Raw genomic sequence first — 14969 nt, forward strand, 5'->3', positions numbered from 1 at the left:
CTATTTTTAAAAAATTCTAATCCATCATAGACGAATATTGTGTAATGTTCAATAAAAATAGAAAAATGAAATAAGAAACATACACAATAGAAGCTTAACTTTTTTAAAAAATATGATGCTTGACAGACATAAAAGTACAGTGTCCAATTGTTATAAGCCTAAATTCTTACTCTTAGTTTCTATACTTAATATCATGGACCAATAACAATTAGCAGATTTTGCTTGATCACCCTTCGGGTAATGCACCCACATTGTATTAGTTAAGATTTCATTAGCTATAGTAACATGTAAACTCCCACATATATAAATGTTCAAAAATAATGGGGATTTATTTCTTGCAAAAGAGTCTGCAGTAGCAATCTTCAATACAATAATGCAGGGACAAGATTCTTCTATCTTAACAACTTTTCCAGGCCTATTGTGCTAAACATGGCATCTTAATCCAGATATGGGAAGAGAAAGAAAGCATGCAGAGGCACCTGCCTCTTAGAAAGCCTAGACCTAAATGAAAAACACATCCTTTCTACTCATGCTGGTGAGAATTAGGCATGTGATCACGCACAGACACAAGGGAGTATGGGCAATATAATACCCGACTGCACAGACACCTCTTAGCAGTAATGCTATATTATGAAACAGAAAGCATGAACTTTGGTGGGCAGCCAGTTCTCTCTGCCTTGCCTCATCAAAAATGAATACTTGTTTTGGCTTCAGTAGATCTTTTGTTATAAGAGCAATGACAACAACAAAAACAATTATGATAATGTCAGATAAAATAGTCAAATTTATTGACAACCTCCTATATATAACCAGGTATAGAGCTAAGGATTTTTAGTTGTGATTTTATTTTAAATAGATAAATTGGCACTTCAGTTATTAGTAAGGATTTGTGAAAGGCATTTTGAATTGATTGCCTCTGCATGAGCTAATAGGAGGGATTTCTAAATTTTTACGGCTGAAGGCTGGATTTTAGAAGAAAAATGCCTTACCGAAGAGCATATATATCTTTCCCTTGCATTATTGCTTCCCACTGTGTATATATCAGTAGGGACACAAGATTTTAAACATATGCCAGAGGATACAGAGGGAGGTTCTCTGGTGTGTATAGCACTTGGGATTGGTGAGATAATGAGTTAAAACAGTGCTGTTTTTCTTTCTCCTTTGGCTGGGAAATTTATAAGACAATGAGAAGTCTTCTCTGTTATATTTTGGCATACTTGCTTTATGATTATTTATCAACATTCCAGTCTGGATGAGGCACAAGGAAAATTTCCATAGTTAGCAAGGCAAAAAGTCATTTGGTCTGACTGGAAAATAATATCACACGGTTTCCAAGGAAATTTTTAAAACATCTTCCCAAACACTGAGGGTTTCCTTTTCCTTCTTAAAAAAATTATTGCAATTTGAAGTATTCTTGATTTGACATCCCCAAAAGAAAACAAACATGTCTGAGATGAAATAGGAACTGAAAAAGGAGAAAGGAAAATAGGTGAACTAACTTTGTACTATTTTATCATTTTACCATTAACATGGAATAAACGCCCGGAGATATATTTCCAGCTGCATTGATGTGTCAACAAAAACATTTGAGGAGGCTTTATGCTTCTCTGTTGTTGATTCTATTCTAACAAAAAGAAAAACTGAGATAATCTATAAAATCATTGAGACCATCAGAGAGCTGAGGTTACAAGGCAAGCAGATAGAATTTCAAAAGAGATGACACACTCTATGGAGAAACAGGATACAGAAACTGTTTCACCTTAGATTAAAAGAGGAAGAGGTGGCCCTCAGGAAAAGGGGTAAGATGAAAACAACTAAACTTTAATAAGTTCTTAAAGACTTAGTGATGAGGAGTGTGAGGTATTTAATCCCTCCAGCATTCAAGGGGCGTCTGCACGTACTTGCCAGCTCTTCTCTGTAGGGCTCTATATGCCTTCGACAGAACTCCTGTGGGTAGGGCAGGAGATGGGCATGAGAGCACCCCTTAGGGTCACACAGGCAAAAAACTATGCTCTCCCCAGATTCATCTCCTATTCAAAGAAAAAGCTTTAGACTGTTAGGAGAGGGCTGGGCAATATTTTCATCCCAAAGGCTCAGGCAAAGTTTGCTACTATTAGAAGAGAAAGAGAGCAAAGCAAAAAGCATCTGCCTGGGGAAGGAACAGAAAACTTGCTGGAGCCCGGGACCCTGCATTGAAAGAAAGCAAAGGTCTGTTTCTGCTTGTGGGAAAAATATGCTGAGCACAGAGCTATTCTCTCCTCTGCCAATTACAGGACCAAGTTTGGCTGTCCTGGGAGGCATGCAGTGGCTGAAATGTGAGGAAATTCCACTACACGGCCCAAATGCATGGGATCTGCCTCAATCAGCCTGGAGCTGAAGAACCAACCCCCCCCCCCCATTATATTCTAAAAAAACACTTCACAGTGAATGACAAGCAACCCTTTGGAAGGGACAGATGTTCAAAGAGGGAACCCCCACCTCTGGGGTGTAGGCATGCAGGGTTTCCTGAAAGCACAGGGTAGGAATCAAACTCTGAGACAAATTTGGGGACACTCCAGGAACCAAACTAAATGAGAGAGTATCAAGGCACTACTGAAGTATGGTGAACTGAGTGGAAATATAGCAAAAAAAAATCACAAACTCGAGTTTCACTACTGACCTGACTGACTTATTGACTTGACACCCGTATGCACTATGACAATCTGACAGAAGAGGCACGGGGGGTGGGGTGGGGGACCAAACTTACGTACTATTGACTTGTATCTACTGTCTGTCCACACACAGTGTGTGGAGTTTAATTTTTTAAAAATTTGAGACCCATAAAATGTAGAGAAAAGACTCATTGTTAAATGATAAAGAAGTTAACAGAAATAGACCCAAAGTAAACCCCTTTGGTTTGAAATTATTCAAAAGGGCTAAAGACAATCAGTTAGTAAGTTATAAGAAATAGTGAGAAAGTTAGAATATACGTGTGAATAAATGAAAAATTTTGGCACAGAAATAGAAATTATAAAAGTCAGTCAAATAGAAATGTCAGCAGTTAAAAAAGACAGAAAGAGAGATAAAGGAGTCTTTCTTTAAATGAGCAAAAAATGGGAAAGGAATTAGTGATCTTAAAGACCAATTAAAATTATCTAAACAGAAGAGAAGAAAAAAATCTGAGAGAGGAAATATAAAATAGGATGAAATAACCAACATTTGTAAGCAGTATCAAACAATTTAACACATAAGTAATTGTAACTGAAGCTCTAAAGGGACTTCAGGTTTACCTCAGTAAACCTGACTTAACATCATTTGGGGAAAATTAAGGGAAGAATGGAAGTCCTAGATGGAAATATTTTGATAGAAAAAGGTCTCCTCAATAGTTTTTCACCTAAAATTATGGGAAAGTTTTCTGCTGTGTCTTAATAAATGGAGCTTTCTAGATTTATTAGTTCACTGATATTGTTAAAGATAGGCAGAGCAGCATTTTGACTACAACTCCAGAGAATATGGTTTTTTAAGAGCTGTCCCTGAACTAGAAATAATAAGGTAAAAGACTCACAGGAAGATCCCATATGATGTGAGAACACTTTATACTTGCAATATTATGTCTTTAAAATGGCTCTGAGAAGAACTTTTACTATTTTTTTAAATGGCCCCATAGGAATTTTTTGAAAGACATGATCTTTTAAGTCACCTTGAGTCACCTTGATCTATTGTGAAGAAAATAGGAAATTAAAGCTGAGGGAAAGGTGGGTTACTTTGCCTCTTAGAAGCACATTCTGCATAAAAGTTATTAAAAGAAGATGTGTGCCTTTTGAATCAGAATTTCATTCTCAAATCCAAAACAAGGCACAAACCCAGAAAATAAAAATGTGTGAGAATATTTATAACAATTTTATAAAAATATTTGAAACATTTTAAATTTTCCATAGTGCTCAACACAGAAATTATCATTAAAATTATAACTAACATCAATAGACTATGTTGTTCTCATTAAAAATTATTACAAAGGCTATGTATTAACATGCAAATGCATATTGATTGTATTATCAATGAAAACATCAACAGAAGATAAAGTTAGATGTGAATTGTTATTTTTTTTTTTTTTTTATGGTCAGAAAGGTAAGGTGAACCCCAGAATCAGAGAAAACAGTGGCCTCAATCTAACTCCATTATTTACTCTCATGTGCCCATGCACTTAGCTAGATGTCAGATTGTCATTAGTTGTGCAGATCCAGAAAGGGGGGAAGAGTTTATAAAGAGCTTTATGAAGACTATAAGACTGTTTGTTGGCCGGGCGCGGTGGCTCACGCCTGTAATCCTAGCACTCTGGGAGGCCGAGGTGGGCGGATCGTTTGAGCTCCGGAGTTCGAGACCAGCCTGAGCAAGAGCGAGACCCCACCTCTACCAAAAATAGAAAGAAATTATATGGACAGCTAAAAATATATATAGAAAAAATTAGCCGGGCATGGTGGCGCATGCCTGTAGTCCCAGCTACTTGGGAGGCTGAGACAGGAGGATCGCTTGAGCTCAGGAGTTTGAGGTTGCTGTGAGCTAGGCTGATGCCACGGCACTCACTCTAGCCTGGGCAACAGAGTGAGACTCTGTCTCAAAAAAAAAAAAAAAAAAAAAAAAGACTGTTTGTTTTACAACTTGGTTTTTAAATGAGGGTTATATCTCCAACTGCCTTTCAAAATCAAATATCAAAAAATTCTGAAATATCAATTGTTTTATATACACTATATCTCTGTGTTCCCCCAACAAATAAATCATGGGACTTAACTATACAAGGAAAGAAAGTTCTCTGAAACTGGGGACTCAAGGGAGGGGTTTGTGATCACCTACTTCTTTTTTTTTTTTACCTTTTTTATTATTATTTCAGCATATTGTTGGGGTACAAAAGTTTAGGTTACATATATTGCCCGTGCCCGCCCCCACCCCCCGCCCAGAGTCAGAGCTTCAAATGTGTCCATCCCCTAGACAGTGCGCATAGCACTCATTATGTATGTATACACCCATCCCCTGCCCCCCGCCCCGACATCTGCCCCACACCCGATCAATGTTATTCCTGAATGTGCTCTTAAGTGATGATCAGTGAAACCAATTTGATGGTGAGTACATGTGGGGCTCATTTTTCTATTCTTGGGATACTTCACTTAGTAGAATGGGTTCCAACTCTATCCAGGAAAATACAAGAGTTGCTATATCACCATTGTTTCTTATAGCTGAGTAGTATTCCATGGTATACATATACCACATTTTATTAATCCGCTCATGTATTGATGGGCACTTGGGTTGTTTCCACATCTTTGCAATTGTGAATTGTGCTGGTATAAACATTCCGGTGGAGGTATCTTTTTTATAGAATGTCTTTTGTTCTTCTGGGTAGATGCCCAATAATGGGATTGCTGGATCAAATGGTAGGTCTACTTGTATCTGTTTAAGGTATCTCCATATTGCTTTCCACAGAGGTTGCACTAGTTTGCAGTCCCACCAGCAGTGTATGAGTATTCCTGTCTCTCTGCATCCACACCAACATTTATTGTTTTGGGACTTTTTGATAAAGGCCATTCTCACTGGAGTTAAGTGATATCTCATTGTGGTTTTGATTTGCATTTCCCTGATGATTAGAGATGTTGAGCATTTTTTCATATGTTTGTTGGCCATTCTTCTGTCTTCTTTTGAAAAATTTCTGTTCATGTCCTTTGCCCACTTTTTGATAGGGTTGTTTGATTTTTCCTTGCTGATTTTCCTGAGTTCTAAATAGATTCTAGTTATCAGTCCTTTATCGTATGTGTAGCATGCAAAAATTTTTTCCCATTTTGTAGGTTGTCTGCTTGCTCTCATGACAGTTTCTTTGGCTGTGCAGAAGCTTTTTGATATTATAATTGTGCAAAAACCAAAAAATACAAATATATACACAGAAAGTAGAAATATATTTTTAAATAAAATAATATTGGTTTTTCTAAGTCTGCTGGTATTATGGATGTATTATTTCTTTTATTTCACATATTTTTGCATGGTACTAATGTTAATTTTGCATAAAATATGCTTTTGAAAATCTCATGCTTTCATCATTTTGTCCCTAACATAATCGAGAGAAGCCAAGATTGTATGTTACCTCAAAGCTCTCGGTTAGGGGCTCTTCTCTCGTCTGAGCAGCAAGGTTGTATTACATTGAGAAAAGGTAAGTGTGGTCGAGAGAACAGTTCGAAAAGAAAGATTACTAAATTGACTTTAATTGGCAAGCTTTTGTTATTATTTTGGTTTTTCCTCTGTTGCAGGCTGTAGTAGAATGGATGTTAGACAATCAGAATTTGCACTGTTGTTGTAGTGGTTATACATTGCTGTATATTTTTCCAAAACATACCAATTTAAAACAACAAATATTACTATCTCACAGTTTCTGTGGTTCGGTAATCTGGGAGTGATTTAGCTGGGAGCCTCTGGCTCAGGTTCTCTCGTGGAGTTGTAGTCAAGCTGTTGGCAGGAGCTGCAGCCCATCTGAAGGTTCAACTGAGCATGGGGAATTTGTTTCCAAGCTTGCTTATATGGCTAATGCCAGGCCTTGTTCTGCAAAGAGAAAAGAGAGAGAGAGAAAGAGAGAAATCAGTAGATGGAAAGACAAATCACTCAAGATGGAAATCACAATCTTTTCAAAATCTAATTTAAGAAGTGGCATTTTATCCCTTCTGCCAAATTCTGTTAGATGTGAATCACTAGGTCTAGCCCACATTCAGGTGGAGGGGGATCACACACAGGCTCGGATACCGGAAGTCCAGAATCACTGGTAGTTCTTCGAGGCTGCCTACCACAGCTGTCTCCAGCTTTCCCATCCCCAAGTTTAACTGGCCCTCGAGGAACTCTTGACTTTTTCCCACCTGGCTTGCACCTATGTTGGCTGATACATACACATTTGCAAACATGCTGACATGATCATTTCTAGTCTGGTTTAGTGATGACAATGCATTAATACTTAAAGAAGCATTTCTTCTTAATGGGTTAAGTAGCCTTATTTTAATCACAATAAGTGACTAATAAATATCAGTGGTTTGAGGGTCTCTCAGAAAACTACTATTTCTAGTTGTTTATAATGGGTAACTGATCTAAAATGATAGATAATAGATGCTGCGGTAATTTGTGTTAAGAGTAGGGAAAGCAACCGTGATTTCTACCATACATTTATAAAACAAATCTTCATGACTAAATGCCTAAGATTGTAAAGCATATTCATAAATATAATCTGATGTGTAGGCAGTAAATGCTATAAGCAATTTTACCATTCCTTGATATTTCTTGTTGCTAAAACTGAAAATAAGCAACTTAACCTAGAGCCCCAGCTTGTACCTCGTGGGATTAAAAAAATAACGAAAGTTGAAACACTTAGTTTAACTCTGGAGTGAGAATGACATAAGCTTATTACTCAAATAAGACTCTCTTGGACTATCTGTGTTATCTACCAAATATAGTACTGCAAATCTGTTCCGATTGATAGTTATGGTTAAGTTTGTAATTTACTTAAAGATATTCACTCTTTTACTTTTTTCTCCTTTAAATATCTGCATTTATTCTGAAAGAGCACACACTTTATTTTGTAGAACTAGTTTACTTGTCCTCCCTCCAGTTATAATACGTAGTTCCCAAGGAAGCTGCCATCTCCTTAGATAATCTGCTTTTTCCCAATCATATAGAGTCAGAGCATCTGAATCATGTTGAGATTTCCATTGGACTCTGTTTTGTTGAACATAGTTATTGGGTTTGGATGGGGCACAATACCAAAGGTGAGATAATCAGAACGTTTCTCTGGTTTCTCTGTGAAATTATGAATAAGCTAACAAAAGGAGCCCTTTCCTCTCATGCAGCAAAGGTGAGAAGATAAGAACCTTGGCCTGGGGCCCCACTGCTCCAGAGGCTGGGAATGGGCAGTCTGAACGCAGCTGACTCTCAGAGATAAGAGCCAGGTGGTCTCAGCACCTCTGGTTTCAGTCATGTCCAAGGTCAGCTCTACCTGCCCTTGCCCAGATTTGTTGCATGGATCAATACCTCGTCTTTTTGGTCTGAGCATATTTAAATGAGTTTAATGTTACCAGACATCACATCTTAACTTATGCAGAAATATTTATATTATATTTACATATAATTGGGAGATAATAATATGAACGAAATAGTTAAGAAAGTAAAATGGATAATAAATAGGTTTTAAAAACCCTACATAATATAATTGCATAGAGTAACAGTAAATGAAAGGGTAAGAAAGAGAGTTTGAGTGAGCCTGAAGAACAAGTTTGTTTATAATACAGGAAAACAGAAAGGGTTTCTTGAGAGCTTATTATGCCAAATGATGTACTGTGGTTTGAACATACGTGGGTAAATCTTAATTATTACTTTATTGAATTCTTTAGCAATGCTGTGAGGCAGGTATTATTATTTTCATTTTACTGATAAAGAAACTGAGTCCAGCAAAAGTGACTATACTTATTAATACTTCAGGCCATCTAGTAAGCGCAGAGTCAGGATTTGAACTAAGTCTGACTGACTCCAAGTATATAAAAAGGCCACGAGGGCAGACTAAGCTGATTACAGATTCACTTTGTTCTGTAGACAGTTGAGAGAGACTAATTTTGTGTGAGTGAGTGTGTGTGTGTGTGTGTGTGTGTGTTTGAAGCAGGACCCACCTTTATGAAAGCTCTATTTTTAGAAGATGCGTTTTCACAGAGGTGTGCAGAAATGGGTTGGAAAAGGGCCAGGCATATGCAAGGAAGCCGTTTAGGAAGCTCACGTAGCAGCCCACGTGTGGGATGATACTGGGAAACCTTTAAAAGAAACAAAATTACAGGTCTAGTGAGTGCGTGAAACTTCCCAGTCTCCGTAAAATACAGGACCAAACTTTGTATGTGTGCTTTACTATTCCCCCGGCAACATATATAATAGGAATTCTGATTATTAAGAGAAGTGTGTAAGATTTTTTTTGCCTGATCAATGTTTACAGCAGCAAATGTGACCTTTCCTCATAGGACAGCGAGATGCAGGGACACTGGAACAGATTCAGTGACGCTTTGCTACCCAGCTTGGAATCACGTGTGATTGCTCAGTTGGTTTGAGAGTCTCACCCCACTTATCTATAAAACTACATATAAATGCAGCCTTCATCTCATTATTTCCAGTTTCTTCCCCTTGCTTATATTTGAAATACTGAGAAGACAGAGAGTTGATCAGTAAATTTTACCATAGTCCCAGTGACTTACCTTTACTTCTGATTTTTCTCTACCTCCCCAGGAAGGAATGTAACACAAAGGCAAAGCAAATAGAAGTTCCCAGACATCCTGACTTTCAAATTTTGAATCTCCAGTCACAAGCTGAACACTTGTAAATAATAAGTTAAGAATGCAACATTTTATTTAGAGCCCACAAATTAAAGCCAACTTAGACCCTCAGGTATTACCAAGTACCTTGGAGGAGTCAGCGACAGAAACAATAGACTTTCCAATTATCATGAAAAGATGATGAGAACCCACACTGCCCCTGTGAGACGTTCCTTCACCCACAATAACAATTTGGCTTCACTGTGGACCACACGGCTGTCAGCAACCCATCTGATGGCCTCCCCAGTTCTGGGACCCTTTTCAAAGACAAGGACATCTAATGACAATTTCATGTTCTCCAGATCCAATGCATCACCCCCCAAAGTGAAATTAAACTGAATTTAAAGACAGTCATATTGACTTAGAAAGGGAAAGAGGAGGAACTCGGTGGAGGAAAGATATGATGTTAATTAAAGTATTCAAAGCAACTTGATATTAGATTAACATTTGGATTAAGTACATTAATGTCTTTATTCACAGCAGTGAGTTCATGATTTTTTGTCAACTTTATGTATAAATGTGGAAATGTTCCTGTTGACACCAGTAATGTTTCCAAAATTTCTTTAAAGGAGGGATTTAGGAATGCCAATCTGTTTTTGAATGGGCTAAAGGGAGGGGTGTTTCGAACACATTTTCTAAATACTTCATATAAGTTTAAAAAATATATTGTCCATATCAAAGAATGATAGGAGTACTTTGGAGCTGGAGAGGAAGCTTTGAACCCTAATCAGGCCAGTGCCTCACCCTGCTGCTCCTTCCACCAGCCACTCCTTGGCATGCTCACTTAGTGACATTATTGCCTATTTTACATTTTTAGGATGTCTGTCAAGGTCTTAGTATATTCAAGTTTAACACAACTGTTTTGAAATTTCAGTCAATTTTCAATTATTTTTATCTATCCAACATCAAACAAATATCCTAAATGAAATTTTTACAGAAATAACAGAATTGGTCAATTGTGACACCACATAATTATAGCCCCAAGCCATGCTGCTATAGTTAGAATAAGCAACCATATTAAAAGCAAGTATGTAACTTAACCATTTGTAAAAATCAAAGAAAGCCATAGCAAGTATTTCAGAGTTTATCTAGAAATGTGTTGATGGAAACTGTAAATCATCAAAAATGACATTTTTATGTATAAATTAATGTTGGCAAATTAATTTGTTCTCTCTACAATAAATTCTATATACTTTGAAAATATTGCTTCCAGAATTATGAAAAAATAACATTTAGATAATGAGAAAAGCTGACTTTGCTGAGTGCATACTGCAAACAAACTTTTAATGATAGCTCATATTTACTGAGTGCTTACAATGTGCCCAGCACTATAGACTACCATTTGATACGTGTATTCAGTATCCAGGATTTAGATGAGAAAACTGAATTACAGACAGATTAAACAATCTGACCAGTGTGATACGTAAGAACTGGAAGCATAATGTGAACTTGGGCAGTTTGATTCCAGAACATTTGCTTATAACCTCTACCCTAAATTATCTGTGTTGTAGGAATCATGGACAAGGAAATTATGTGATTCATTCTGAATGACTTGTTAATACAATTTAAATTTAAAAAGAAACTCATAATAAATAATTATCTTTTTGCTTAAATTGTTTCAGTTTTGGCCATTGGAAGCTCTTTCGGTAGGTTCCTGTGTCCTTTTGACACACCCCTATTTTTGTGATTTTTGTTTTGAACACTTCTTTACTTTATGGCACTTCAAATTGCCCCAGGTTCATCTGGTATATTCATTTCCCAGTCTTAGAATCAACTGTTTCTCCCAGGAGCCCTGTTCTTTAATGGGAAAATGGTATCAGAAACCAATAACTGGGTGATAGGTGCGCTCATTGCTACTGGGGTGTCATTGTCAAAAGTCCTCAGCAGACAGCAAGAAAATATGGCATGTATGCTAACCCATGTATATAGACATATCTATAAATATTCCTATATGCATCGATATATGTATATATCTTAGCAAAATGTTAAGTTCCTAGTGATGTCTCCAACTCTGATTTATTCCCACATGGAACATTCCAGCCTTATCTCCTTGCTTGAGTGTATTCTCCAGCTCCAATAGCAAGAAATCTGGCTTCTACCATCTGCCATGCATTTACTTAATTGTTTAATTACAGTATACATGTATAGGGTTTTCGGAATTGTATACTAGTACTTCCATGAGAAACAACTTTAAAAACTAGAGCATAGTTCTTATGTACAGTTCCTTTTGCCTTTAGTCTCATAGTCACCACTTAACTCAGCACCTTTCCCGCCACCAGCTTTAGTGAGGTAATTTCATATATTTGTAATGCAGTTAGATTTTATCATATTACTAGTTTTATCCTGAGATCCTCTGACTTTCTAAATAATTTTTTGATTGCATACATTAATATTCACTCTTTGTGCTGCAACCTTTATGAATTTGGACAAATTCATAGTATCAAGTATCCACCACTGCAGTATCATACAGAATGGTTTTATAAATAAATTAATGGGGAAGGATAGGCAAATTTCTAGTGCATAAGAATTCCAGATAAATTTTTAGATACCACACATTCAAGAAGATGAAGTATAACACTCCATTCCTTAAGTGTGGCCTGCACATAGTGACTTCCTTCCCAAGACTTTGGTATGGAAGGAGATAAAAATAGTAACTCAGTGGTGAAGAAACCTGACAAACTGCTTCAGCTTGGTGATCAAGATTAACAACAGTGATATGTCATGTTGCTGGCATGTACCCTTGACATAACGTAATGAGAATGGCCCTTTACCTCTGTGGTCTTCCTTCCAAAGCCCATAATCCCAGTATAATTATGGAAAAAAAAAAAATCAGACAAAGCTCAGTTCAGGGATATTCTACAAAATATCTGATTAGTACTTCTCAAAATGTCATCAAAAACAAGGCAAGTCTGAAAAACTGTCACAAACATAGAGGAACCTAAGGAGACAGGATGACTAAATGCAATGTGGTATATTGGATGAAATTCTGGAACAGAAAAAGGACATTTTATAAAAAGTAAGTAAATCTGGATAAAATATGAAGTTTAGTTAATATATAAGTATTGGCTCATTAATTTTGAACAATGTACTGTCCTTACAAGATACTCATTCTAGGGGAAATTGGGGGTGTAAGTGGGGATATATGGAAATTCTATGTATTATCTTTACAACTTCTCTGTAAATCTAAAACTATTCTAATATGAAAAGCTCATTTTTAAGAGAGAAATTTAAAATATGAGGCACAACGTTTAAAAAAGCATAACTATGGCACAGATTAACTTCTTGTAAACTAGATAAATATGTATCAAAATCATGATGAGAAATTCCATGGAAAGAGTAACTCTTAAAATTGCAAACTAGAGTTTGAAGAAGGGTGGGCATAGGCATTTGGAAGGAAGAAATCATTCCAAACTGGAGGTGAGTTTGAGAGAATGGTTTAGATGGAGTTTTAAAAAACATGCTAAAATACTCCATGCATGTGAAAAAGATATAAAATTTGATGATCTTCTCTATTTTCAGGAATTTACAAATATTTGAAGTGTGTAATTGGCAAATAAGATTTAGACAAATCTAAGCTTCACTGGTTTCTGGGAAAAAATGATAATGCTTTTCAGAGAAGATGTTAATAGATCTGTTGAACTCTCTTGGTCCACTATAGTAACTTCCTTAAGAAGGCCAAACTTTCTGAGATTAGCTAATGCTATTTTACTGCTCCTATTCCAGAGATTTTACTGAATTCTAAATAAAAGACTTATTCAAAGGTACTGGCTTTCCCATATCTTTGAAAATAAGGTATTTTAATACAACCGAGTATTTTTTTTTTCCCTTGCAAGAGTCAGTATGTTTCATATTTTTTTTTCAGCAGTAGATGAAATCACGGGATATTTTATTTTTCTACTTTGTTAAACAGAATGGGTCTGAACTATTTCTTCTGTCTGGCAATGAGAAATCAGTGGTGCCTCTTAAACTTGAATTTGCCCCCTGGTAATAAGCAATTGGTCTTGTACATTTCAACAAACGCATTTATTCTCATTAATTGTGAATTTTACTATCAATTTCCTTTGAGTGGGGGAGGAGGGGCACAAGAAAAGATGTATTGAACCTACACATTAGCTTTCTAAAAGGTTTCTCTTTTCATAACCATTTCAAAGTCCCAACTGTAGGACAGTTGTGACTCTAAAGGAATCAACAAGGTGACAGTAATGCCTTTCACAAATAAAATAATAAAGGCTTGTTAATTTTTGAACAAGTCTTACCATATAAGAAAAAACTACATTCCAGCAAGTAGTCACATCCCACTCCTAGTTGGTTATAACACAGGCCTCGCTCATTCTGAAGGGAGAGATCTTGGCAACCGCGGCAGCCAAATCCTTAAAATGGCCGCCAAGCTTCCATCTCTTAGTGACTAATTCTTACACAGATTTTTGCTTAAATATAGCATCATGAATGCACAGCTGCAGAGGATGTACAAAACAGCCAAAATTGTACACATTGCAATCTGTGCGGGATTTTTTTCCTTTCTTTTTATGTCTGGGGCGTTGTTTTAAGCAACCATGTGGATGCTGTTTTTGGCAACTTGCCATTTCTCTACCACATTCATAAAACAATTGGAATGGCAGTACCTGGGTGCTGTTCCCAGAGAGGCCTATAATGTGAAGCAGCTGCTCTTCTACGGAAATCATGATTGAGTGTCAGCCTGAGATATGAGTGGGCACTGGTTTAAGGATCATTGATGAGAAATGACTAAGTGAGGTTTTGAAGAAGCAACCCGAGGTCCCCCCTCTCTGCCTTGCATTTTTGCACAGGAGCTGCCTGTAGGAAACTCAAGAAGAGCCTTAAATGTCAGTGTGGAACACTGTCATACTGACTTGGGCACAAAATGTAACAGCCACGTCCTTGTTAAGCAGAATATTCTTCAGTGAGTTTGGGGGTATCATTGTTCCTAAAGAATAAAGTCTTTAGGGCATGTAGGATTGGGAACATAGAAATCAGGAATTTCCATAGATTTATGGACCCATGAAGTAAATGTTTCCTTTCATGAAAATAAAAATTATTAATCTTTTCACTTTACAACAAGTCTTATGTGTATGACATTCCATTCTATCTGTGGTATATTTAACAACTATTTTAGTAAATATTCATTACACATCCTCTATATATTAGTCAGTGAACTAGAAAAACAGCTACAAAAAGAATGAAGCATGGATATGCCTGCTCATATGGAGTTTATTTTTAATGGGGAGACAGTCTCACATGGCAATGTGATTAAGTTATGAGAGAGGTCTGAAAATAGTTCATTCTTTCTTTTAAACTCCCAAAGCACCCACATTGCTTAGGAGATAGAAGACTGAAACAGCTCCAGAGAAAATAGCATTTGGACTGTTTCTTAAAGAAGCAATAGGTCACCAACTTGAGCAGAATGGATAGAAGGAGAACAGTGGGGGAGAGTGTTACAGAAGCCAATAATATTATCCTCAAAGAGGGAGAGAAAACTACAAAGACTTTTATTTGAGAACAAGAGTGACAAAAAAGTAAGTGTGAAGCTGAGAGAGCAGAGAGAAGCTGAGATTGGAGAGAAGGGAGGCCAATAAATCTTGTATATTTGCACTAAGAGGTTTGGAC

The sequence above is a fragment of the Eulemur rufifrons genome, chromosome 17 (assembly GCF_041146395.1).
Source record: "Eulemur rufifrons isolate Redbay chromosome 17, OSU_ERuf_1, whole genome shotgun sequence".
NCBI classification, from domain to species: Eukaryota; Metazoa; Chordata; class Mammalia; order Primates; family Lemuridae; genus Eulemur; species Eulemur rufifrons.